This window comes from Oreochromis niloticus, linkage group LG22 (genome assembly GCF_001858045.2).
Source record: "Oreochromis niloticus isolate F11D_XX linkage group LG22, O_niloticus_UMD_NMBU, whole genome shotgun sequence".
NCBI lineage: Eukaryota > Metazoa > Chordata > Actinopteri > Cichliformes > Cichlidae > Oreochromis > Oreochromis niloticus.
This window is the reverse complement of record NC_031985.2, coordinates 29,991,089-30,015,642: the sequence shown is the minus strand read 5'-3', so window position 1 is coordinate 30,015,642 and position 24,554 is coordinate 29,991,089. Positions and strand designations below refer to the sequence as shown.

The 24,554-nt window shown below is 41.9% G+C and overlaps 2 long non-coding RNA genes across 2 annotated transcripts in view; one reads left to right on the top strand and one right to left on the bottom strand.

Moving 5' to 3' along the window:
• The window catches only part of LOC102081918 (uncharacterized), a 105,730-nt gene extending 87,285 nt beyond the window's left edge, over positions 1-18,445 (top strand). The window contains exons 3-4 of the long non-coding RNA XR_003215843.1: positions 15,950-16,040; positions 18,342-18,445. This is a non-coding gene — a long non-coding RNA (uncharacterized LOC102081918). The remainder of the gene's footprint in view (positions 1-15,949; positions 16,041-18,341) is intronic.
• Positions 2,343-12,482, bottom strand: LOC106098114 (uncharacterized). The gene is made up of 3 exons (XR_001224227.3): positions 11,692-12,482; positions 9,634-9,703; positions 2,343-2,546 (listed from the first exon to the last, which is right to left on the bottom strand). It is a non-coding gene; the product is annotated as an uncharacterized LOC106098114 (long non-coding RNA).
• Positions 18,446-24,554: the final 6,109 nt, after the last annotated feature.

Sequence of the window (24,554 nt, the reverse complement as noted above, 5' to 3'; positions counted from 1 at the left end):
TGCTCGTCGTCAGCTTCCTTTGGGTCCATTTCAACCTTTACACCTGCTAAAATAACAGTTTCTTCATATTCTTCATATTTTATTGCACATGTTTACACATAGGCATAGATGCACACAGTTTGCTTGTGCCACACTGTATTTTTTCACATTTCTGAGAGGGCAGCAGCACCGGGTATCAATGATTGATTTGGTCAGTGAAGGAGAGAGTGTATATTCAGAGTTCTCTGTTCGAGGCCACTGGGTTTCATCCTGCTGAAAACACACGCACATGTGCTACTGTATGGCTTCAAGGGACACAATGCCCGACCTCCACCTAGCTGAACATAAATGAGTAAAGAGAAACTACAACACAGAACAATCCTCTTTATTAACCCCCCCAGGAGCATACAGGCTCTTACAATCAGCCCCGGCATTGTTCACGCCGCTCGGCGTGTTGAGCACCTCGCAGACGCGCCTCGCGGTCCGCTCTAATGGCGTGGGTCATCAAGCACTGCTCAAGATGGGGGGAAAAAAGAGAAACAAGTATTGATTTGAAAATGTCTTGTTCTGTTATTTTCAAAAGCTTTCATCTGTACTTTTTTTTCTCTCTCTGTGCTGGCAGAGTGCCTCAGGTCACGGTTCAGGAGTTTATAGAATGTTCTGCGATCATTTTTTTTTCTTCGTACCCGCGCGTGTGTGTACTCATGCATGTATCAAATCTTGTCAGCTGTAGAATACATACGAGGAGGCAGGAGAGTCATATATCTGACAAAGTGCAGCCAATAAAGTATAATTCATGACTGTTACAGTGCCTGTGGATAGTAGTCATTACTCTTGTGTTGGTGTGCCTGTAGTATATCAGGCCTCAAAACAACAACCCTCATCACTATATTGATTGCCTGACACCTACTAAAACATGTTTTTTTTTCTCCTATGGAGAGCAAGAGAGTGAAAGATAGAGAGACAAAAGAGAAAGATTTTAAAGGAGAAGTGGAAACGCTACAACTCTGCTGCTGTTCGGTTCGTACATTTGGTACATGTGTTGGTGCTTAAACATCCACTCTATCACAAACTAACTGCAATCCCCAGGCAAGTTATGACTGTGCCAGACATACAGTGTGTGTGTGTGCGCATGTTTGTCCAATCTCACCATTTTCTCCATTTAAACAGTGCATCTTTTTCCCTTTTAACTTAGTTCCCTGCCTTGTTTCTCCGCGCGGGCCGCGGTGCTTTCTCACGTCATTAATGCGGTGCATGCGAGAGATCGTTTTCATGTGATCATCATCCATCTCTTCCATGAAGTTATCTCCTGTGCAGGCTTTCTCCCCCCGAGGAAAATTGCACTGCCTGCTGTGTTTTCTGTCAACTTTCTCCCTCAGCGCCGCGTCTCCTTCGGCGTTCCCCCGTCAGGATCAGTTCACGTCAATTCACGGGGTTTTGATAAATGCGTTCGAGCTGGTGGCAGCGAAGACTGGCTTCTTACTACAGGTTTATGTGACACGGAAGTTCAGCTTGATCACCAATAAGTTTATGCAAATGGGAAAAAAAGGGCAAGCATGTGATGTCTTTTTTTCTGTGGTAGCATAAAGCTATGCAAATCGTTTTTGGGGCCTGCTCAGCTCCAATGTGCTGAAGGTGAATGGATTTAGTTGGTGTTTCATTGGGACTATTTCATCTCTGATAAATGAAGATCCAGTAAAAATCCATGCGACACATCTTGAAAAGTAATGTTTGCTCGGTTTCTCTAGAAATATTTGCTAATAATTTGTAATTTTGGGAATACTGTGGACTTTACAGGCAGTGTGTTGGATCCATCCATCCACAAATGCTGTGAACTCATTTTGCATTTGATATCAGCGACACTTCTCACAAAGAAGTTGGGATTGGGGCAACAAAAGGCTAGAAAAGTAAGTGGTACTAAAAAGAAAGAGCTGGAGGAAAAGTTTGCAACTAATTAAGTTAATTGGCAACAGGTCAGTAACATGACTGCATCTTAGAGAGGCATATCCAGAAACGCTGCTGTCATCTCTGGACCAGAGCTCATTTAAAATGGACTGAGGCAAAGTGAAAAACTGTTATGTGGTCTGAAAACATGGATACACTAAGACTAACCAGCCTCCCCGAGTCTGTTTTTAAGGGTGCTGAGACACCCTTGTAGCTGTAGGTGATAGGTAATAATGTTGCCTGTATGCTAAATGTGCTCTTCACCACAACAGATCAGGACATAAACTTTATCACTGCACACGGTGTGTCAGTCAGTGTGTCAGTCCTGAACCTACTCGTGAAGTACACAACGGGATACTTGAACTCGTCTACATGGGGGAGCAGTTCCTCACAAAACCAGAGTGGGCAAACCATCCTTTTTCATCTCATTTATTTTTAGTCAATACAATGTCATTTAAATTTAATTCCTATCATAATTTCAGACAGAATGTATTGGTAATCCTCTCTAGTCTAACTCGTCATTGTTGTAGTAGCCCTAGAAGGCCAAAACTTTTTTAGAAAACTTTATTTTTGTCATGCTGTGTGCTGTGTCACAGGCAGGATGTGGATCCAAACACAGGACTCTGAAATGAAAAGGTAAACTTAAAGCGCAGCTTTATTGCTGGGAAAATGCGTCAAAGAAATAAACATCACAAAACGAACCAAAAATCACAAACACGAAACTAAACACCAAACTGGGTACTGGAACCTAACACTAGGAGACTCGAGGAACCAAAACCAGGAACACGAGGAGAGAAACATAGCACTGAGGAGGTGTATGAAGGTTAACGACGTGACAACAAGCAGGGGAAGACTGAGGACTAAAATACACAGGTCAGATTATGAGAGGATGGGGAAACAGGAAGAACACAGCTGGGACAAATCAGACATAATGAGACGAGGGAAGGCAAAACTAGATACACTGGCGTAGGAGACAGACTATCAAAATAAAACAGGAAATACGACACGTATGCACAGACACGGACTCAAAGACACAAGCTTAACGCTACGACATCACAGAGATGGCAACAGAGGGAACATAGAGATGAGGAACCAGAACAGGCACAGAGACACAGACTAGACGTTGAACAGAGGGAGCGCTGAATCTAAACCTAAGAACGAAACTCTTAACAATAATTAACCCAAAACATAGGATAATACTAATCAAAACAGCATAACTGGTGAATTAGAACATGAACCATAATACAGAATAATACCAAAACACCACAAACTCAAAATACTGAGTCAAAACGACCCAGAATGGTGACGATGTTCTTTGTTGTTTGACGACCAGACTTTGGAGAACAATTTAATTTAAAGAAACACCAACAAAAAAGACATATAATGATTGGCTGGAGTTAGTGTTGGGGTTATCAGCAGTGACAACACTTCAGATGGTTCGTTCAGGATGGGTTTTGACCTTGATGAATCCCAGGAAAAAAAAAAAAATCAACACACAGTTATTTTTTTAGATGCAGAAACATTTCTGTGTTCTGAGGAAGGAATAAAGTCTCCTGTGCTTCTGAAAAAACGATTAAGATTTCCTGCTGTGAAGAGCTCGTCTCTCCTGCAGTCCTTGTCACAGGAATATATGATAATGCAAATGCAGCCCACAATGTGTGTGCTGCAGGTATTTTACCATAAAACAGGCAATAGACTATTTTTTTTTTTCATTTGTGGTACTTTTGTCATCTGGATACTTTTTTAATGCTGAACTTTAGCATTAAAAAAGTATTTTTCTGTTTAAGATTGCTTTATAATGCTTGTCCCCTTTTGAATGAACATCTCTAAACCCTAGTTCAGCAGGTAAAGCATATCATTGTAGCTTTAGGGGTTTACTAATTTGTCACTGGAGCATCCCCCATGCTCAGTAAGATATTTGATTCTTAGGCACACATATATAGCTTTTCACCCCCCAAAAGTGGTACATACACTTTTGGGGGGTGATGGTGGGATGGTGGAGTGGTGGTTAGTACCCCAACCGGTTGCGGCAGATGGCCATTCCTCCCTGAGTCTGGTTCTGCTGGAGGTTTCTTCCTGTTAAAAGGGAGTTTTTCCTTCCCACTGTCGCCAAAGTACTTGCTGATAGGAGGTCATATGATTGTTGGGTTTTTTCTCTGTATGTATTATTGTAGGGTCTACCTTACAATATAAAGCGCCTTGAGGGGACTATTGTTGTGATTTGACGCTGTATAAATAAAATTGAATTGAACTGAATCGAATTGATTTAGAAAAATGGAAGAAAATGGATGGATTCATTGGTATATTTGTGTCTGTTATTCCTCCAGGAAGAAATGTTGCATTTGAAAACCGTGACTTAAAAACACCAAAGCCTGAATTAGCTGCAAGGATGTTAGATATCAATTTGCAAGTGACAACAGAAAGACTTTTTAATTGATACCTGTACCATATTGCCATCCTGATTTGATGCGCACGCAGCTATAGATGACTGCTGGTGTGCATCCTGTCTGATATTTTTACAGGTGCGGCGTTTCAGCTGCACTTCTTTCCCATCACAAGCTGTCGTATCAACTTTCATTCAGTGTCAAAATATTTGCTGGCCGTCATTTCATGTTCTCTCGCTGGTCTATGCCGCTTTTTGATTTCTTCCCTCGTTCCGTCTTTCTTCATTTAATCAACCCCTTCATGGACTTTTCATGGACTTGATGGAACCTCAGATTTTTATGCAGCGGCTGATATATGGCTGCATTAAAGACGGGTGCTTTCCATTTGATGAGCGCGGTTTAATCTAAATCAAGATACGGGTCCCCGGAGGCCGGTGCTGTAATCATGTCAAACTGGCGATACCTCTCACTGTCATTCTGTCTCCATCTCGCTTGATCATCATCTGCATTGCAATTATTGAGCAGATTTAGATGCTATCCAGCTCTTAGGTAATCAGGGCAAGAATGGGATTAGATGTAACTTTATACGGCCATGCCGTTAATCTGAATAAGCTTGCATCACATAGCCGTGAGATATATGACATCTGGATTTGAAGCTTTGTGTTCAGTTCAAGGTTAAACTATAGATTGAGTATTTAAATGAAAAAAAAACAACCTTTAAATGGGAAAAACCAGTGTAGATGTGAATGCATTAATCTTAATAAGGGGAAAAAAACTGTGAGCATGTATATACATGCATGCACGCTGCCATTATAAAGTCTTTTTATATTATTTAATCAAGCAGTCATGTTAATTGTGTAATGGGCTAGTGTATTTCCATGCTGTCGCCTCTCATTTACATATTTACGCCTGCGTTAATGAGGAAGGCTAGATTAAAGAGGGGGACGAGGGGTATACATGTGGCTCCTCCCTCAGTATCTCTCATTTATTTATCTTTATTACCCTGGACAGTGCAGATCTGCAAAAAGGAAAAGCCTGTTTTTATATAGCACGGGCACATGACAGCACGCTGTACCGTCACAAATGGAATACTGTAAATTTGCACATACTTGAAAACAATAAATTATGTATAAATGGACACGGTGACGTTTGAAATGGCAAAACGGGAGGAGGAACAAGCGACTTCTTGGAAATGAGAAGTGGATGGAGCAAAGTCTTCTTTATCGAGACGTCTTTGCCTCGGGGCTTCTGGTAGTAGCAAGCCTATTCTTTCTGGGCTGTAGCAACGATGCAGAATAATGAAAATAAGTGTGTCCATTAGACCAGTTAATCTTATTTGGCCTGTAACATTGGTCTATGTTTTCATCGCGCACTATAGGTCCCTTGTTCTCTGCTCTTTTTATATGCACACGTACTGTAGAGGGTCTCACACACACACAGACATAGAAACGCATGCACAATCCCAGCCTTCATGCAGACACAGTGATTTAGTGGTCACACACAGATACTGGCTTCACTCCTTCTTTCTCCTCCTCCTCCTTTTCACAAAACAACGCAGGGCTCTTCTGAGCCCCCGAGGAGAAAGAGCAAAATTTACAAGAGGAACACAAGGGATCAGTAGTGCCGTTGTGTGCTGGTGAACAGCGCTCCTTTGACTGGTAACCAGAGGTCAGGCTCCCAAAGCCTACTGGATCCTTTGGTGCCTGTGTGTATGTGTGTTTGTGTTCTTTCAATGTGTGTGTTGGCAATTGTATGTGTGCTAGCCTTAGGGTGCATGAAACCTCGCCTGCTAATGTTACGGGAAAGTCACAAACTGTTTTTTGTGGCAAAAACTGAAGTCACATGACAGCGCAGCATGCGTGTAATCTTTTTAGACTCACTGTAAACTATAGTATTTCACTTATGCTGGTGTGATGCGCTAGCACGCAGCGCCGGGTTGAATAGCTCGCTTATTGATGGCGAGTGACATTGAGAGAGGTTCTCTCAGCCGAGTCTGACTTTATTCCCCACCACGCCATAAGCAGCTTATCCTCTTTAACACCAGTAAATAGTGGCAACACTCTGAGTTTAATAAGATTAAACCCATAATTTTCACCAAAGTGCCTCTTAGGACAGAATATTTCTGGTCTTCTTATTTTACCATCCCACACAATTATTTTCTAATTGAGGATTGGATCTTTTTTCAGCTGTAGTGTTCTTTATGGTGGCCAAAAACTAGGTAGCTGGCAAATTGTCTACATCCTACGCATACAGACTGCTTGCAGATGTATGATATAGGGCCAAAAATGTACTGATCAATCTGTGATATAAAATACTGGGTTTGATATGTAGAAAGCAGAATATGGATATTAACCCTTTTGTGATTGGCAGAATGAAGGATCTTTAGATACTGGGAGACTTTGAGGAAGTACACCAGTCAGACTCAGTACTGCTACCTAATGTTGTGTGCAGGTTTCTTCATGCTGTCAAAAATGCTGTGAACCACTGAGTCACAGACATCGAGCATCTGAGAGTGTTCTTTGGACAGTATGGACCAACATAGGTACCTGTTCTTTTTCAAAGACCCACAAAGTCCATGTGGGCGTGTCTTAAGTCACAGGTTTGTCAGACATGCTTCACATCCTGTCGGGACCTTTGTGTTCTGGCCTTCTTTTTTTCCTGCTTCTTATGTTACCTTTCACTCCAATTACATGTAGGCTTTGAAAAGTACTTGGCTGGGGTTAGGAAAACATTATGGCTTGGATAAATGATGTACTTTCACAACAGTTTACCTATATCTTAGAAACTGGAAGCGACAGCCCCATCTGACTATACCTTTTGTATAAATGAACCATGAGCCAGTTGACGCCTGGGGGGATAAGAACAGTGGGCACCTTAGTAAAACGTCTGGGTCCTTTAGGTTGTAGGGTACAACTTTCACAGATCAGGCTTGTTCTGGCACCCTGTGCAGATGCTCAATCAATTGGTAGGCAAGGTTTGGAGTCATTGCCTTGGGCTCTTTGCTGTGTTATGCCCGTGTGTTGTTTGTGGTTTATCGGGATCTTTTTCTGCTGTAGGAGGCTACCGCTGGTGCCAACAATGGCGAGGTGGATGGTACATGTGAAAGTAACATTCATAAGAGCGCTAAGAGTCAGAGATTTTCCAACAGAAGATTCCACTGTAGCATTACTGTTACTGTTATCTGTCAGTGGTTTATTGTTATCGCTGATCAGTGTGAGATATACCCTGCCTGACTGCTGTAGGATTAGTGTCACATGGAAAGTGCAGTTTCAACTCTTGTAGGATGGAGGATGTGGGGTAAATGCAAGGTCATTTTTTTTTTTAGGTTTTCTCTAATTTGGCTTCATTGTACGGGCAGTTTATGTGTATGGGTGGTGGATAGGGATGTAGAATAAATGAGATCCTATTATACATGAGTTTGGATGTTACAGAAAACAAAATCCAATCACAATCCAGTTTGTTAGGTTGTTATTAGTAACCAGGTGGTCAGAGGTTGAGCTAAAAGTGTGTTCACAGAGATACACGAATAAAGCACAGTTTAAATCTGGGTGGGGACGCGTGACTCAGCTCAGAAAAACAAAACCAAAGCAGACTTCTAACAGAAGTGTCAAAGACTTAACTAATTGTCAGTATTAAATCATCCATTTTTTCTGCTTATTCATTTCAGATTCATGGAGGGGGCTGGAGAATATCTCAGCTGTCGTGGGGGAAGAGGGAGGACACACCCTGGACAAGACGTCAGTCTGTCCCAGGCAGGCAACAGGCAACCATTCAATCCCACAACCAATTTAGAATCACCAATTAAACTAACCCATGCATGTTTTTGGACTGTGGGAGGATGCTGGAGTACCCAGAAAGAACCCACACAAGCACAGACAGAACATGCAATCACCAAACAGAAAGGCCAGAGCCACGAATTGAACCTAGGATCTTTTTACTGTGAGGCAACAGTGCTAACCACCATCACCACTGCACCAGCCCAACTAAACTCATGACAGGAAGTAGCTCCCCCTAATTTCTACCTAATGCTTAATTCATGGTCACCACATTGGTTGTTGCATGTGCCAGCTGTGACATCATCACAGAATCATCACTATTCAGTTGATTCATACTAAATTTTTTGCAGTCTTCTGAGCGACAGGTGTCAAAGGAACAAGTGAAGAAACACTTTATAATATGTATGTGTCTAAGGGTGTACTTCCCCTGTTATTGAATGGAATTTCAAAGTATTTTATCTGAAACTAAAATGTATATATATTTACCTACAAATACGTAAAGGTACCCCACAATAATAGGGTAAAGTAAAAGTAAAGTAAGTCCGTTTAAATAGTGTGTAAGTAATTTTAATTAATTCATTAGCAATTTTACATAGCTTCAGGTATTTTACAAGGAAGAAGAAATAATTACATTGAAGGTCAATTTAGGTAATGCATAAATAATTAAATAAGTGAATAGGAAAGAAGTGCCTAAATTCTGGCTACTTTACAGGAAAGGAGACACACAATACTATAAGCAATTTTAAGTAACTTCATGTATTTTACAGGAAAGAAAAAATAGTAAGTAATTTAGGTACTGCATAAGTATTTTTAAGTAGTACATCTAGGTATGGTGTATATTTGTCCATGATGGGTGTTATATTTTGAGGCCAACCATCCATTTATATTAATAATATAAATGTAACAAGGACTGTTCTCCCTTACAAAAAATAAATACTGTCAATATTTGCTGGCCTATGTGGTCTTCTAATAATGGAGCCAAGCCTAACTGAATTCTTTTTGCAGTCATTGTTTAAAAAATTACTTCTTAAAGAAGTGTTTCGGGAAAGAAGTGTCTATTTTCCTGTAAAGTTACCTGTAAGGTAGGCTAGGTTAAGCCACTCCATAATACAGTCTGTGCCCCAGAAACTCTACTGTGTACTTACAATGTAAGATGGGAAATATTGTTTGTTTTTCCACAAAATTACCAAAAAATTATACAGTTCTTAAAATTACATACAGAATCATTTGTGTCTCTTTTTCTGAGTCATTCACTACTTAAAATTACTTATGCTTTGCTTAAAATTGCTTACACACAACTTAAATATACGTACAGTAGAATTTTTCTGTTTCCTGTGAAAAGCTGACTTGTTACCCTCTTATTTTAGTGTACTTACCTTTAAGTATTTGTAGGTAAATATAATTACATTGCAATTTTTTTTAAACAAAAAACATTAAAATTCCACTTATTATGGTAAAATACGTCCTGTAATTATAAAGCTGCATTATAAACTTTTACCAAAGTGGCAACAATAAACAAAATGATCACACAGGGGGGGGGTTTTTCTTACATTTTTCTTCAGAAAGTTTCATCTTTTCAAGTTGTCTCCTCTGTAATCTGGAAATCTCTGAGCTCCTGTACTGATACATGAATAAAATGGGGGTTAGGGCGACAACAGCGAGAATAAATGGGTTTGGATAGCTAGTCTAAGTCCTGTCCCAGTCGTCAGGGAGTAACAAGTGTTTCAAAGAGCCAAAAAGTAGGTTACAAAACCAATACACTAATTATCACCAAAACTAGTGGCAGGCATGAAACAAAGCCCAATGACTACAAGTCTTGCGCATAACAACAAGTCACCTCAGGGGCAAAGCATGCATATACAAATTGAGACGCAGCTGCTTGCTCTGCTGCAAATCCCGGCCTACACGACTGGAGCTGTGCTTCTACACTTAACATGGAAATGTGCTTTTTTACATAAAGAATGATCATTTTGACGATGCCTCCTTCAGTTCTGTAAATGATGACAGATGGTGAGCATTTCTAAATGTATGGTGGAGAACACCCTTCAGACATCAGAACACCCTTCAGAGTCACAGAGAGGCCTCTTAAAGCAGGGGGCAGCTTCCATAATGGCTGAGTGGATGAACGGATGGCTGGAGTAGAGGAGCTGCAGTGCGTGGAAGTGTTTCATCTCCAGTCTGTACTCCAGAGGTGTAAGTAAGTAATGGGTGCTAGCTGCCTTCTAACATCCCCATCATCACTATAGTCAACACCTGCTCTTGAGATTGCACCACATACACACGGTTACCTGCACGCACACACGCACACACGCAAACTCAACCTAAAAGCGCTTTCATGACTCAAGGAGGAAAGTGTTAAAGGCAATAGCCTGCAGGGGTCAAATGTCAGCAGCTAAGGGGCCTGAAATCATGTCAGAATGCACTTATCCTATTCCAAACCCTCACATCACATACTGAATCTCAAATAGATGTGCAAGGATCTTTTATATATATATATTTTACAGTTGACGCCTCTGAAAAACAGTATTCAGGAAACTCTCATTGATATATATACCCAGTGGCAAGGTGATAGTCCATGTCCCTCCTTAATTCAGTGCTCCCAGCCATCCAGGCTGGCTGAGTGCTACCAGCCGAGCAGTGATGGATAACGCAAGGCTCATTAGGATAAGACAACAAAATCAATAGAGCGAGCACAGAGGTGTCAGCCCCTCACACATGCCAGTAAAAAGCACACTGATAGTCTATTCGCTGGTATTGAAGTGTATCTGGGTGGCAGGGTTTGGATGTGTGTGCACCTGAGCGTGTGCATTGCCGTGGACGGGGAGCGGTTATGGGGCGAGTGATTGATGTTGATGGATATGGATAATGGATAAACTCAAATATAAGCGCTCTCAATAGGGGGTTTGTGTGTCTGTGTTTGTGCGAGAGATGAAAAGCAGGAAGGAGTCGCATTAAGGGAGATAAAAGGCAGGTTTTGGAGTTTCGCTTTGCCACACAAATAATATCCTCTTTTTTTTTCTTTTTTAAACCGTGATATTAAAAACTCGGTGAAGTTCTTCCTCTTCTGGATATAGATACGGTACCATAAACAGCCCATTGTCTCAAATCTACATCAGCTCTTATCTGTGACAGAAACTGTCTTCTCCCCTTTCTGGAAACTTCCTTTATGCTCCAAGTTATATTACCATACTGCGTACTGTAAAAAATATACGCATGGGGGAAAAAAAAAGTATATTGCAGTATACTTATTAATCCCTTTCTTCGACAAAAAAAAATGGCAGGAATCTTTTATTTGTAATGCTTTGCTATACATGCACAAGTCTGTGCAAGCCCTGTGAAACATTCAGCTTCATTTCACTCATAAAGTTAATTAGTGAGTTCACACTGTAAAAAAACATGTTTGGTCTGTAGACAAATATATAATTTTATATTAAGGGTTTTTCCATATATCTAAGAGTGAACGCTTACTTTGCTTACATAGACTGTAAATAAAAGATGGATTTCTCTGCTATAATTTCAATTACTGGTTTGTTGACTTGCCATCTTTGAAACCAGATGTCAGAGCCCGGGTCTGAGGGACCAAGGACTCATGTGTTTTTTGTTCTTACCTCAGGCTGGTGATCCTCGCGGGTCATCCTGTCTGGGAGGTCTTTATTAATAGGTTTATTTTTCACGTTTAGTATTTTGTTCTCGCTCCCTTTTTCTCTGTCTCGCTGTGTGTGTTTTTGTTCATTTGCGCGACCCCGGAAGTGTTCCACACTGGAGGCTGCCACACCTGCCGCTCGTCAGCCGTCACCAGCTGCAGCTGATGGCCTCATCAGGAGCACTCTACTTAAGGGTGTGGCCGAGCTCTGGTCAGCGTGGGATTATTGTGTCAGACTCGTCAGTATAGCTGTGGCCTGCTAGTTGGAAAAGCTTTTGCTAAAAGGAAGGACAGTGTAGTCACCAGTAAGTGTGTTCTGTCTTCACTAGGTATCGGGAGCGGAGCGGTGCGTTACCAGGCACACCCACAGTGCATGGGACTTGTAAAGACTGATTCATTGGGCACTTCTGTAAATAAATCCACTGTCACCTTAAAAGTCTTGCTTTCGAGTCCTCCTTCTCTGCTACTCCATCGTCTGCCACCGCAAACCGTGACACCAGAAGTCATAAGCAAGAAAGGAAGAGCAGCTAGCAGAAATAAGCTGCAGGACACTGCATACTCACGCTTTTAGCTTCTGTTTTACTCTAAAAGGGAATGTAGCTTACAAAAAAATGCTGCTGTATTAAGTAAGACTCTCCTATTGGAGAAGTGCACATTGAGGTCACACGTCAACTGAGCACTGGCCTCATTTTCTCACGACTTTCTGCACAATCATTTTGGAACCACAGCAGTCTCCCCCTGCTGGTCATTACAGAGAATGAAGGTTTAACTTTTATATTCTATTTTTTAAATGTATTTTATAAACAGCCTACATTTACTTACAGCTTTTTCTTTTTTGTGTTTTTAATTAATACCAAAGATTAAAGAAAATGAGTGGGGGGTTTTTATAACTTCCCCACAAAGAAACAAGATTTTAACACGAACTTCAAGTCCAAACTATTTTACAGTCGACACTTTTTGCAGTGAGGTTGACTTGATAGTGGCCTCTTATCTCTGGGAGGTAGTAATTTATGGTTGCGCAGGCTGCCATTGAGATGCGTTGGCGCTTATCTGTTGTTCTTGCAGTCACAGCGCTGCACACACACACACACACACACACACACACACACACACACACACACACACACACACACACACACACACACGCATACACACAGACACACACATGCAGATCTACACATATGCACGTACCACACAGAGAGGGAGGTTGTGGGGTTAGATAGTTGTTGACAGTTTGCTGCTTGTGGTCTCTCATGTAGCAGATGTCTTCCTGTGTGAGGCTCTGCAGTTTTCTGTTGAACCAGAGCCTTAATCTTTTCCCTGTCTGACTGAAAGCGTCACTGCGGCAGGCAGCACACTGTAGACGGTTACTGTTCCACTTCATTCCCAGGGACGTAGCGAGGGTTAATATCAGCCTCTGTCTCTCTCCTACTACTCTATTCCTATCCGGATTATGGACTTGAATGACTTTCTCAGTAGTAATGGAATTCCCAAGTAAAGTTCATTCAATGGATCTCCACTCTGCTCCCCTAACAGTCCAGTAATTGAATTGAAATCAAACCTAATTGGATTGCTGTAGGAATGCCACTGAACAGTGTGTCTTTTCCTGGGAATGGGGTGGTACAGCACAGAACACTGTGTGTGTGCGTGTGTGTGTGTCTCTGTGAACGAAGATGGAGATGAGGCGGCGTTGGGCACGGAATTAGATTAGTCTAATAATTTTCAGTGTGAGCCCACAGATTCGGTGGTTTGGGTGCAGAAGACGGTTCTCACTGTTGCCGGTAACATGCTGACAGTCAGCAGAAGCCAGACCTCACTACTCCACCCTGCCGTCACATCACACAAACAAATTACCTGAACATCCTGTGCGAGACGCAATGTGTGCAGCAGCCTTCACGCAGCACATGTGTACGCCGCGCTGTGAAAACACGGCCCGCTGCTGATTTGCTCTGCAACATGTCAACAAGTACTCTGATCTGCTGAACTGCACTTTAATGGAATCTACTCCTCTGTACTTCACTCGTGCTTTACTTTGTACTCCGCTCTAACCCACTGTACTTTTCCAGTGTCCTACTCTACTGTATATTTTGCACTGTTGTGGACTACATGTACTCTATATCACTCTGTATTCTGATTGCCTCTTTGCTCGATATGATTTTCACTGTCCTACTTTTCTATACTAGTTAAAGTTATCCTTTATTGATCCGTAGTAGCAAAATTCAGTCTCTGCATTTAACCCGTTGTAAGTATCAGGAGCAGTGGGCAGCTGTACGGAGCACTCGGGGATCAACTCCTGCTCTAAGCCAGTGGAAAAAGGGCACGTGGTGAATTAAAGTATTCCCTGAGGTAACCGTGCAAGCACAGGGAGTAAAGTCCACGCAGAAAGGCCCTGCCCTGACCTTCTTGCTGAGAGGCAACAGTGCTGCCTACACTGTGTTCTGCTCCAGTCCTTTCCATCTCTACTTATCTCTGCTCACCCCTACACAGCTCTAGTGTACTCCAGTCCGCTCTACTCTGCGATACTTTACTCCTCTGTATTTTAATAATCTCATCTGTACCCAACTCTGCTCTTCCCGTAATCCACTCTGATGTATTCTGGTCCAGTCGGGGTTCAAGTTATAATCGGAGCTCTGTGGCCATCTTTAAACTAACATAAGGGTTGTACATAATTAAATAAAAACCCAAAGTGCCACTGCTCATGAGGTGGACTGTATATAAAAGATGGCCAGTGTGATTGCCCATTGGTTGCTTGACATTTGCACGTGTCAATAAACATAGCCACATCCTTTAAACCTTACAGTGAAATACATGGATGAGTTCAAAATCACCACTTTAAACGTTCTTAAGAGATAAATTAGCTCTAGATACATTCAAGCACTTTCTGTAGCAGGCTGATAGCATGCTAATGTCTATTTACGGCCCTGAGAGTAAAGGTTGTATGAGTTGTGTGGGAGAGAAAAATGCAAAGTAATGTGTGTTTTCATCACATCATTCATGTAATGATGTAAATACATGTTTGCTATTAGCTGTTTGCTATTAGCTTGTCTCTTCCACGGCTGGTCCGTCATGTTATTGTCTCCCCAAAAACACTTCTGTTATTTTTTCTGAAAATCTTTCTTTTCCCCTTGTGTTTCATTCAACTTTCATTGTGTTTTTTTCACTTTCTCTTGTGTTTGGTGTTCTTTGGCAGCAGTTGTCTATTTCCTGGCATTTTCTTAAATTGCAGTGCATTTGAACTCTCAGGGCCACTGTATAATTATCCAATTAATGTAAAAAAGTACACACCTTAGGCAAGTGCAAAATGCAGAATCCGTGTTTAAAGTTGACTTGAGTTCATTTCCAGTCCCAAATTTAAAGTATTGGACTCTCTTAAAGTAGCTTTGCATGAATCACAGTTCAGAATAATCCTTCTATGTCATATCCTGGGCCCGTGTAGCTCCCGATCCCTGTCATATCACCCTCTTTTTAAGCCAGCTTTCCTCTGATTGGCTGATGCTTGCATTACTGTGCTGTTGTTTTTTTTTTAACTTTCTTTTAATTTCACTTAACACTGAGTTTTAGTTTGTAATTTAGCTTTATTAATAAATAAATACATAAAAACAGCAGTGCTGCTCCCACTGGCTCGAACCCAGACTCTGTACTTGAATCACTCTGCAGTCTCCCTGCTTGACTTCTCTTTACGCAGCTCCACTCCTCTCCATTACTCCCTCTTAGACTCTTTTACTCTAGTTTCCAGCACTCAGTTCCATTTGACTTCACTTTACGCTGCTCTACTTTTTTTTTTCTCCTGTACTCTATTTAATAACTCTCCTGTCCGCACAATCTATTGTACTTTAATATCCTCTCTTCTCCTTCGCACAGTATCTTGTTGTTTATTTGGCTGTGCTTGTTTTCCTTGTTCAGCTCAGTTTCCTTTAATTTGTGGTCTGGCTTTTGGTCTTGATCACAGCCATAATGAAAGACAAAGACTTGATCCACTGATGCCATTATAACCAGAGTCGCCTATGATGCCACATTTGTTATGACTGGGATTTTGGGGTGGCGCTCCGATATGCATCCAGGGAATTGTAATTACACCAAAATGGATGGTTTTTTTGCTTCTTTTTCTATTCTAAGGATTTTTAAGATGGAATATCTGAAAAATTTATCTTGACGTTGATCTCGTAGACGTTTCGCAGAAGAGAGACTTTACTGCTCCTCTTGTCTTTTGGTTTGTTCAACAGGAAGGTCAGAGAGTGAGATGCAGAGCGGTGCGCTTGCTGCCTCCTTGTGTTGCTCAACGCTCCAACAGAGCTTCCTGTGCGCGCCGTTTTCGTAAGTATAGGCTTTTAATGCAAATATCAGCAGGTGAATTTCTGATCGAGAACCCCTTCGCATTTTCTGCCCCACTACATCATTTTGTCAGATTAGAAAGTTCAGGTAGGCCTCTAGTCTCATTATTTAGAATGAATACCATCCAATTTTAATCAGCATCCAACCGAGGGAGTTTGGGACATCCCAAGGGTCTGTATGGTACATGAAGTCTCGATTTTGCCCAAGGTTGTTCTCTGGATATGAGTAGCTCCAACTTTTTCCCCCCTTTTACATCTTTTTTTTTTCCGGGTTTCTCATTAGAACTTGTTTCGGACCTCATTTTAGCTGCAGGGCCCAACAGGGCTCCAATTAGATGGACGACAGAATTAATGAAGTCTGCCTCCCTCTCTCCCCGTGTCTCTCACTCTTCCTCGCCCTCTCTCGTCTCCTCCTCCTCCTCCTCTTCCCTTGCTCTATTTATCCCAGCGCTCAGGGGGACACTCGGTCTGGATTCAGTCAGCGTGGCGGCGTTTCTTCTCTTACAAAATTAAATATGTGTAATTGATGGTTTCATAAACAGAGCTAACCTTGCCAGCAGCAATCGGGAGCTGCCGTGAGGAGGTTCACGTGAATATGTATTGTGTCAGAGAGGAGCCAGCAACTGCATCCACAGGTCCGCAGGTTCTTCGCTCACAATGAGACAGAGGGGAGGCGGGGGGAAGAGATGCACGCTGCGAGATATCGACTGCAGCAGTCTTCTCGCCTCGTAACACATGACATAATGTCTCCTGCAGACAGCCTCAGACAGCGTTGTTCTGAGGTAAACTCTCACTTACAGGATGTTCTTCCTTTCTTTTGGTACTTTCTTTCTTTGCTTTCTTTATCTTTATCTTTTTACCACCGTGAAGCCAGAGAGATGAAAGCAGTCTGATCTATACAGATGGGAAGATGAAGGGCCGCTCAACATAAATGTCTGGAAATACGGTGAAAAGCGCGCTTGTGCGGCGGCCTTGCGCGAACACAAACGATCTGACAACGTGAAGGAGACGAATGTGTCACCAAAGTACTTGTTAAAGGACACTTCCAGCAACGGCTTTTAACTTGAACAGTAAACACAACTTCTCTATAGTTCATTTATTTATTTATTTTATTTCTTTACTTCTACACCTGTGCTTCCATGTCTTTAAAGGAAATGCTAACACTGTGTATTCCTAACACTGTAACACGGCTTCATAGCCATCTTAAATCCCCCACAGTACCTGTAGACTTCTATTAAATGTGTATTTTATTAACCTCAATTGCAGGTAATTGGTTGTATTTTATTGTCCAGAAATAATAAAATGTAACCTCACTGAACCCAAGCTGTGATTGTGGGGGGAGTTGGGGCCACTTGGGGGCAGTATAACAGGGTTTAAACAGAAAATGTTCACTTCTGGTAAATAGGTTAGAGGAAAGGCCAAAAAAGTGCTTTTGTTTTAAGCACTGTTTTACCCCTACAGGAGGTGGAACCAAACACAACAACCCATAAACACACACAAAACTGGTTAAATAGACAAATATTGTAGTATACCCCATAAGTTAAATAATACCAAACTGAACAGCAGAGGCTTTTTCTACAGGTCTAAAAATAATGGATCTGAATGCTCTTATGCACTGAGGAAACGCAGCACAACATACATTTCAAATTGAATTTGAAACTCTGGAATTGGACACATTAACCAGAGTTTGCTGGAAAAGGTCTGACTGTGCTGAATCCAACAGCATATGATATGTGACTGTATCAGCTGTAGCCAGTTCCTGTTATAATGTCTACTGCATATTAAAGATGTGTTAAAAGGGTGAATCTATCATATGATCCAAGCCCAGTTATTTAACTTACTACTAATATAGTAATATATTACATATTACATTGGCTGTAATGTGCATTACTCTGCAACTAGTGTAATATTTTACACTGCCCGAGTAAAATATAATCTACTCACCTAATTTAACAACAAAAGTAAAAGCTAGATGTCTCTATGGGTTTAATACATATGACTCGCACAGCTGATTGGCAGAGGGGTAATATGAATCTCTTTAAGCCATTTAAAACACATGCAAGTTGTAGTTTGACTTCATGGCCACAGTCTTTACAGAAGTCTTCTGAAAATGTTTGAGATTTAAGATGATTTTTTAATGTTATGTGTTTTCATTTAACCTGTACTCTAAGCTCATTAGTGCTGAGTTATGCTTTGTGTTTTGGGAATATTGTGCTCCAGCTGCATTTCTTCACCTAACAGCAACAGCATAATGTTTGTACTTTTTCCATGTTTCTGATTACAGACAACAACATTTTCCAAGGAGCTCCCAACAGTAGTTCAACAAATGCCGACCGCCATGATGTGACGCAGTCATGTGGGAGCGTCTAGCAGACCAAAAATAAAGTGGGTGAGGGCGTGGAACACATAGTTACTTTGTTTCCATAAATGATCCATCTGTTGACATGCACTTACAATCCAATTTACAATGTTTTGTGGCCATCTTGGTTATGGGCCATCTGCATACCTCACTTTTAGAAACACTGACATTAATGAATGCACGACCATTTAAAATAGATTAGCAGATGCCTTAATGTTCTCTTTTTGGCTGTTTGGCTCACAGTGTAAAATAAATACCCTTTTCTATTTGTACCGACTCTGATCAGCTCACCACGGTTTCCAGGGTTTTCCATTAGGTCATAGTACCAGGTACCAGGTACTTTTTTAGTACCTGCTCGGCTTTGGTTTCAAGCGTTCCGAGCAGGTACTAAAATGTGACATCATCAGACTACATGCCACCGATTGGCTGGTCAGTGGCGTTATTCAATGAGTGTGTCCAGGTTTCAAACAAGTGCATCCATCATTTTTTGAAACCTGGCAACGAGGGAAATGGCTAAAAAACAACAACGCAGTGTTCCTGGAGTCTGACGAAAAGCCACAGACGGAGCAGTACATACATCGTCGCCTCGACATCCACCTTTGTTGTAGCGTTCGTGTCGTATACTAATTACATCACGGGACGCTTGGTTGTCTTGCTATGATGAAGACCACACACATTAGGTGGTACACGATTTTAATGGAAAACCAGTCTATCCGAGTTGAGTTGTGGTGAGTCGATCCGAGTCAGTACTAATGGAAAAGGGGCTTCAAGGCCTTTACCTGTGTTCACACCTGAAACTCATCCAGTTGCTTGTGCCGTGTCTTAAAGCTGCTCTCTTTAAAGCGAATTAACAGCCTCCATCTCACCCTAGCATCATCTCCTGTCACACCAACCCTCTGCATTTCCACTGTCCCACCTGTGCACATGTCCAAACCACCTCAGGCTCGCCTCTCTTACTTTTTCTTCAAACCACTCAACCTGAGCTGTCCTACCGATGTACTCATTTCTAAATTTGTCACTTTTAATGAAAATCTGAACATCTTCTGCTCGGCCATCTCTGGCAAACCATACACTATAGCAGGTCTCCCTACCATCATAGAAACCTTCCCTTTCACTCTGGCTGCTATCCTTCTGTCCCAGATCACCGCTGAGAGTCGTCTCCACCGACTCCAACCTGCCTGCTCTCTCATCTTCACCCATTTTGCACACTGTGCATTGCTTTGGATGGTTGACCCCCAGGTATTTAAACTCATCCACCTTCCTGGCACCTTCACTGTCACAGTTGTCTTCTGCTCATTCACAAACATGTATTTTGTTTGAAGGTGATGTCATGGGTTCATTTTTCATGAATATCCCAAAGTGCAGATATGAATTCAACGTCTCTGATACAAAAATCTCCAAGAGCAATGTGATGTCACCCTGTATGACTAAAATATAATGAATGCATAACAAAACCTTATACACTTTTTTCCCTTCTTTTTCCTGCAGTCCTACAATCAATAACACAGACATATCAATTTGCGCAAGAGAGTCTAGTCCAGGGCAAACACTCCCTCTAGCATTTAAACAAACCTCCACTGGGAGTCGTTCTCCCAGACTCCCCTGGGGCTGGGACACACCAGTGCCAGACCATACTGCACTGCTGGGATCCATCTCCTTCACGCCCGCAGTGCTTAAAGCAGCAGAGAGGGAGGGTGGCACGTAAAAGCAGAGAGAAAAAAACACACACACACACACATCAGGGAGCACACTCATTTCTGCTGCCACTGTTGTGTTTGCCTCCAACCGCTCGGTCGGGGTTGAGATATTCAAATTAATGAATGAGAGTGAGGGAAGTGAAAAATGAAAAATGTGCTTGGAGAAACTCTGACTTTGAGTAATGCTGGTAATTGGAGGGAAACATATAGAAATGCAGTGGGCATGTATCAGCAAATGAATGTGGGGAGGAAAAAAAAGACCTTTCCGGGTGTTGGTCTCATTACTTGCTGCATCTTTGTAGTCAGGACAAAGAAAGTTGCAGTGCAGATACAAAATTGTCCCCCCAGAATCCAATGCTCTGGGATTGTGTAGCTGCTCACGGCCAGCCGCTGTATTGTCAGTTCATCAAGTGTGTTAGAGCTGCACTGCAGCCGATATCGTCTGGTAGAGTGTTACGATCTTATAGCCTCGTCTGATTTATCTGCTGTCTGGCTGCAGCACTCTCCTGTGTGTTTAGGTGCTAATTAGAGTACAACACACACCATCTCTCAGTCAATCACAGACACACACACACACACCGCCACAGACAGTCTCATTGGTGATATAGACAGTGTTTCAAGAGATAAAAGAAGAGAGAAAAAAGTAGGTGTTGCACCAAAAGAGAGCCTTAAATTACTGGTAACATGTCACACAAGGCTTACCACCCTCCATCAAACACACCCACACAAACATAAACATACACATAATGGGCTATACGGTGCACTTTATACACACACACACACACACACACACACACACACACACACACACACACACACACACACACACACACAGGTGCCTATATTGTGTAAAAAAAACAAAAAACAAGCTTGATTCCTCTCTCCACTACTTCCTTCTTTTCCCCTATCCGGCTTTTCATTTTTCCCTTTAAAAAATTTAAAGACCCCCCCCACTCACCCCCTTCCTCCGCCCCCTCCCAATGCTCCTTCCATGCCCCCACCCCCCACCCCCACTCTCTGATCGCCACAGTTCAGTATGTCCAGTAATCCTGGATGCCTCGGAGGAAGAACTGCACCGAATCACTCCATAAATGTATGAGTGTCCAAAATGAAGAGGAGCTGAGAAATGTGTGGGCAGTGGGCTGGGAAGCATGTCCGAGCTTACTAACAGGACGGGGGAGGGGGAGGGTTGTTGGGGAGGGCACGGTTGGTGGAGGTGGTGGGGGAGGGAGGGGGGTTGAGTCTAGGTTGGGTAGAGCTGTAAGTGGTTGAGTGGGTGGTTGTGGGGGTGTATAGGGAACAAGGAAGATGGTGGATGTTCACAGAGGAGGGTGTCAGACTCTGCAGCACCAGAGAGGGTTTTTTCGGGTGGGGGGCTTTTCATATTTTGAGAATGTGATTTAAGACTTCCTCTGTGTTTTTTATTTCTATTTTGTTTTATCCAGCCTCCTCACCTGAGCTCTAAAGGCAGCAGAACAGCTGGGATTAAATGCCCTCCTGATACTTAAAGGTGTTATACACGTTTAATGTAATTCAATCAGGTGTTTGACCTTCGCTGTACTGGAGTGAATGATGTGCTGAGTCCAGGAGGAGGGAAAGTTTTCTCTCTTCCTAAATAGGACTCGGATGCATGAGCACATGATTTACTGTATAGGCCAATAAACATTCTGTACTTGCAGAAACTTAAAATGTGTGGTTAAAACTAGGAACCAGTATATTTTTGTGTCCAGTCATATATCTTTTCCTAAATTCAGTCAGCAAACTCATGGCTGTGGGATTTCTCCATTAAAAGTAGATCTCAACAACATGCCTGTGCAGGAATTAAGAATGTTTAAACACAAACAAATACAAACTACATCCTTAGGTTTAGACATGCCCAGTAAGGAAGAAATCAGTGTTTGGGTTCAAATCGACCCTTTCATAATGTTGCAGTCTAATCTTGCAAAATAAAATTCGTTATAAGATTTATCAGCAAAGATTTTACATGGACTTATTCACACAGTCTATAGAAGTCTGGAAGGTAATATGAGTTGCTGTCTGTTTATCACTGATTTCAGTTCAATTCAGTTTTATTGATATTTTATTGATATTTTATTTATAACAGTCACCTCAAGGTGCTTTATATGGCAAGGTATAGATCCTACAGAAAACTCCAACAGTCAGATGACCACCTACGAGCGAGTACTTGGTGATAGGGGGAAGGACAAACTCCCTTTTAACAGGAAGAAACTTCAGACAGAACCAGACAGACCCAGACGGGCAGACATCTGGGCACCTGCCCCATCTGATTGGGGTGAAGGGAGGAAGACAGAACAAAAACACACCGTGGGAGAGAGCCAGAGATTAATAATAACTTGTAATTAAATGCAGAGAGGTGTATAAAAACACAGAGAGTTAAAAGAGGGGATTGAATAAGAAACTCTCAGTGCATCATGGGAAACCCCAACAGCCTAGACCTATTGCAAAGGGACCAATATCTCTAGTACGTACCATTAGTCTGAGAGCAAAGTGCTCTGTTGGGGAGATATGGTACTATAAGATATTGAAAATAAGGTTTTAGTTTCTTTAAATTAATTAATTAATTTTTTGTTGTGGGGGTTGTTTTTCAGCATTAACAGGAATAAATGAAGCAAAAGATCTGTGGGTCTTTCTCTGTGAACTTTTGAGCATCAAACACTGAATTTCTGGTGAACTTTGTACTTTTTCTGCATCAGCTTGTGATGGAAATGTTTTGATTTGTATAAAGAAAAACAGAAAAATTAGGCCCAAAGGCATATTTCATCATAGATTGGCAGTTTCCCTAAGCAAATAAGTAAGTCCACTGTTTATGTTTTTATTGCAGAGGAAACATGCATGTCTTCTAAATACTGGAGGGCTGCGTCCGTTGTTTCCCTTCTGAAATCTAAAGCCATGTGTTTGACTGTTCAATAGGTCAAACTGGCTACAGCCTTTGTAACAGCTTGGCATGTTGCAGAATGTTGGAAATGTATATATAGCTGAATATCGATGCCATTTCCAGGCCTTCCAGGCTGAGCAGCATCATCTGCTGAATGCTGATAGCTGGAAGTTTGCATTTGCAACTGGCCCGGGGATCTGACCTAACACAAAGCCAAAGCGCTACTTTGTCACTTTTCCACTTCTCCAAAGCTGTGATGACTCCTAAGGATACTTGTGGGTCACAGGTGAAGTAATTCAGCCGGGTTTTAGTGATTCATATTGAGTTGGATGGAATCAATACAAATTAATAATGATAGAGCAAGAGGAAAGTCATATGTGACCATGTAGAAATCCATATGTGTTAGATGCAAAGGTCAATAGAGTGTTTACAGCTTGTGGCTGAAAAGAAGAGACTTGTTGAATTGCACTTTAAGTGCCAAAGTCTTGACTTTATCAAGGGTCAAGGTGAGCCAGTGTGCTTATTGCTCCCTTGGCATCCGTCTCCACTACCGCTATATACCTCTCCTCATCCTCTTTTCACGTTCCTCAGTCCGTTCGGAATGATGCACATTTGTTCCTCCCGTCACATCCTCGCCGCTCTTCCCTCATCTATTCTCTCTGTTGTGTGTCCCCCTGTTCAGCCCCCTGAACCACCCTCTCTCTTCTTCCCACTCTTGGGATGACTTTAAATGACTTCAGGGAAAGTTATTTGGAGTTCAGGTAGAGTTCAGATGCAGACCCGGTACCCTCTCTCTCTTCTCCCTCCACTTGTCTAAGCCGACACGTGAAAGTCTCCCTCGACTTCCTCTTGACATGGGATCAGCCTGGAAGCTCAAAGCCCCCAGAATGGCAATCGTAATTCAGTCCCCTGTGGCTCGGACTTTGTGTTTGATCAAATAGGCTGCTGTGTCTATGTTTGACATTGGGCTCACTTGTGTTTAATGGAATTTTCTTTTGCTTTTTAGCATGGGCAGATTATGAGAAAATGGGCCCTTGAGTAATGTGTAAAAAGGCTCCCTGCCACCTACAAAGGAACAAGACACTCAGTCTGAAAGAGCGTTTTCCACTCGTTTGTTGTTTCCTTTTAATCATTTTGCATCTCTTTGTTGTTGTTGCTCCTGTATGCTCTAACTCTTTAGCCATTTTGAGCTTGCAGGACTTTCTGGTCTCCCCTTTCAGCTGTTTGCATGCCTTTCCTGTCATTTTATTTGCATAGTTTCTTGGGCTTATATGCAGTTCTGTCATATTTCTTTGTAGTTGCTCCGATTTTATGTGCAGTCTTTTTCTTTGCTTTACACCCTGCAGATGTTTCGCATCTCTTTGTAATCATCAGCTTTCATTCTGTAGTTGTTTTGTACTTTTCTTCTTCTTGTTGTTGTTTTTTGCATTTTGTGTTGTTTCTTTTACTTGTTGCAACCCATTGTAGTCATTTTCCTACCTAGTTTCAGTACTTTGTATGTACTTTGCATCTTTTTCTAGTTCGTTCGTGCTTTTTTATAGAAGT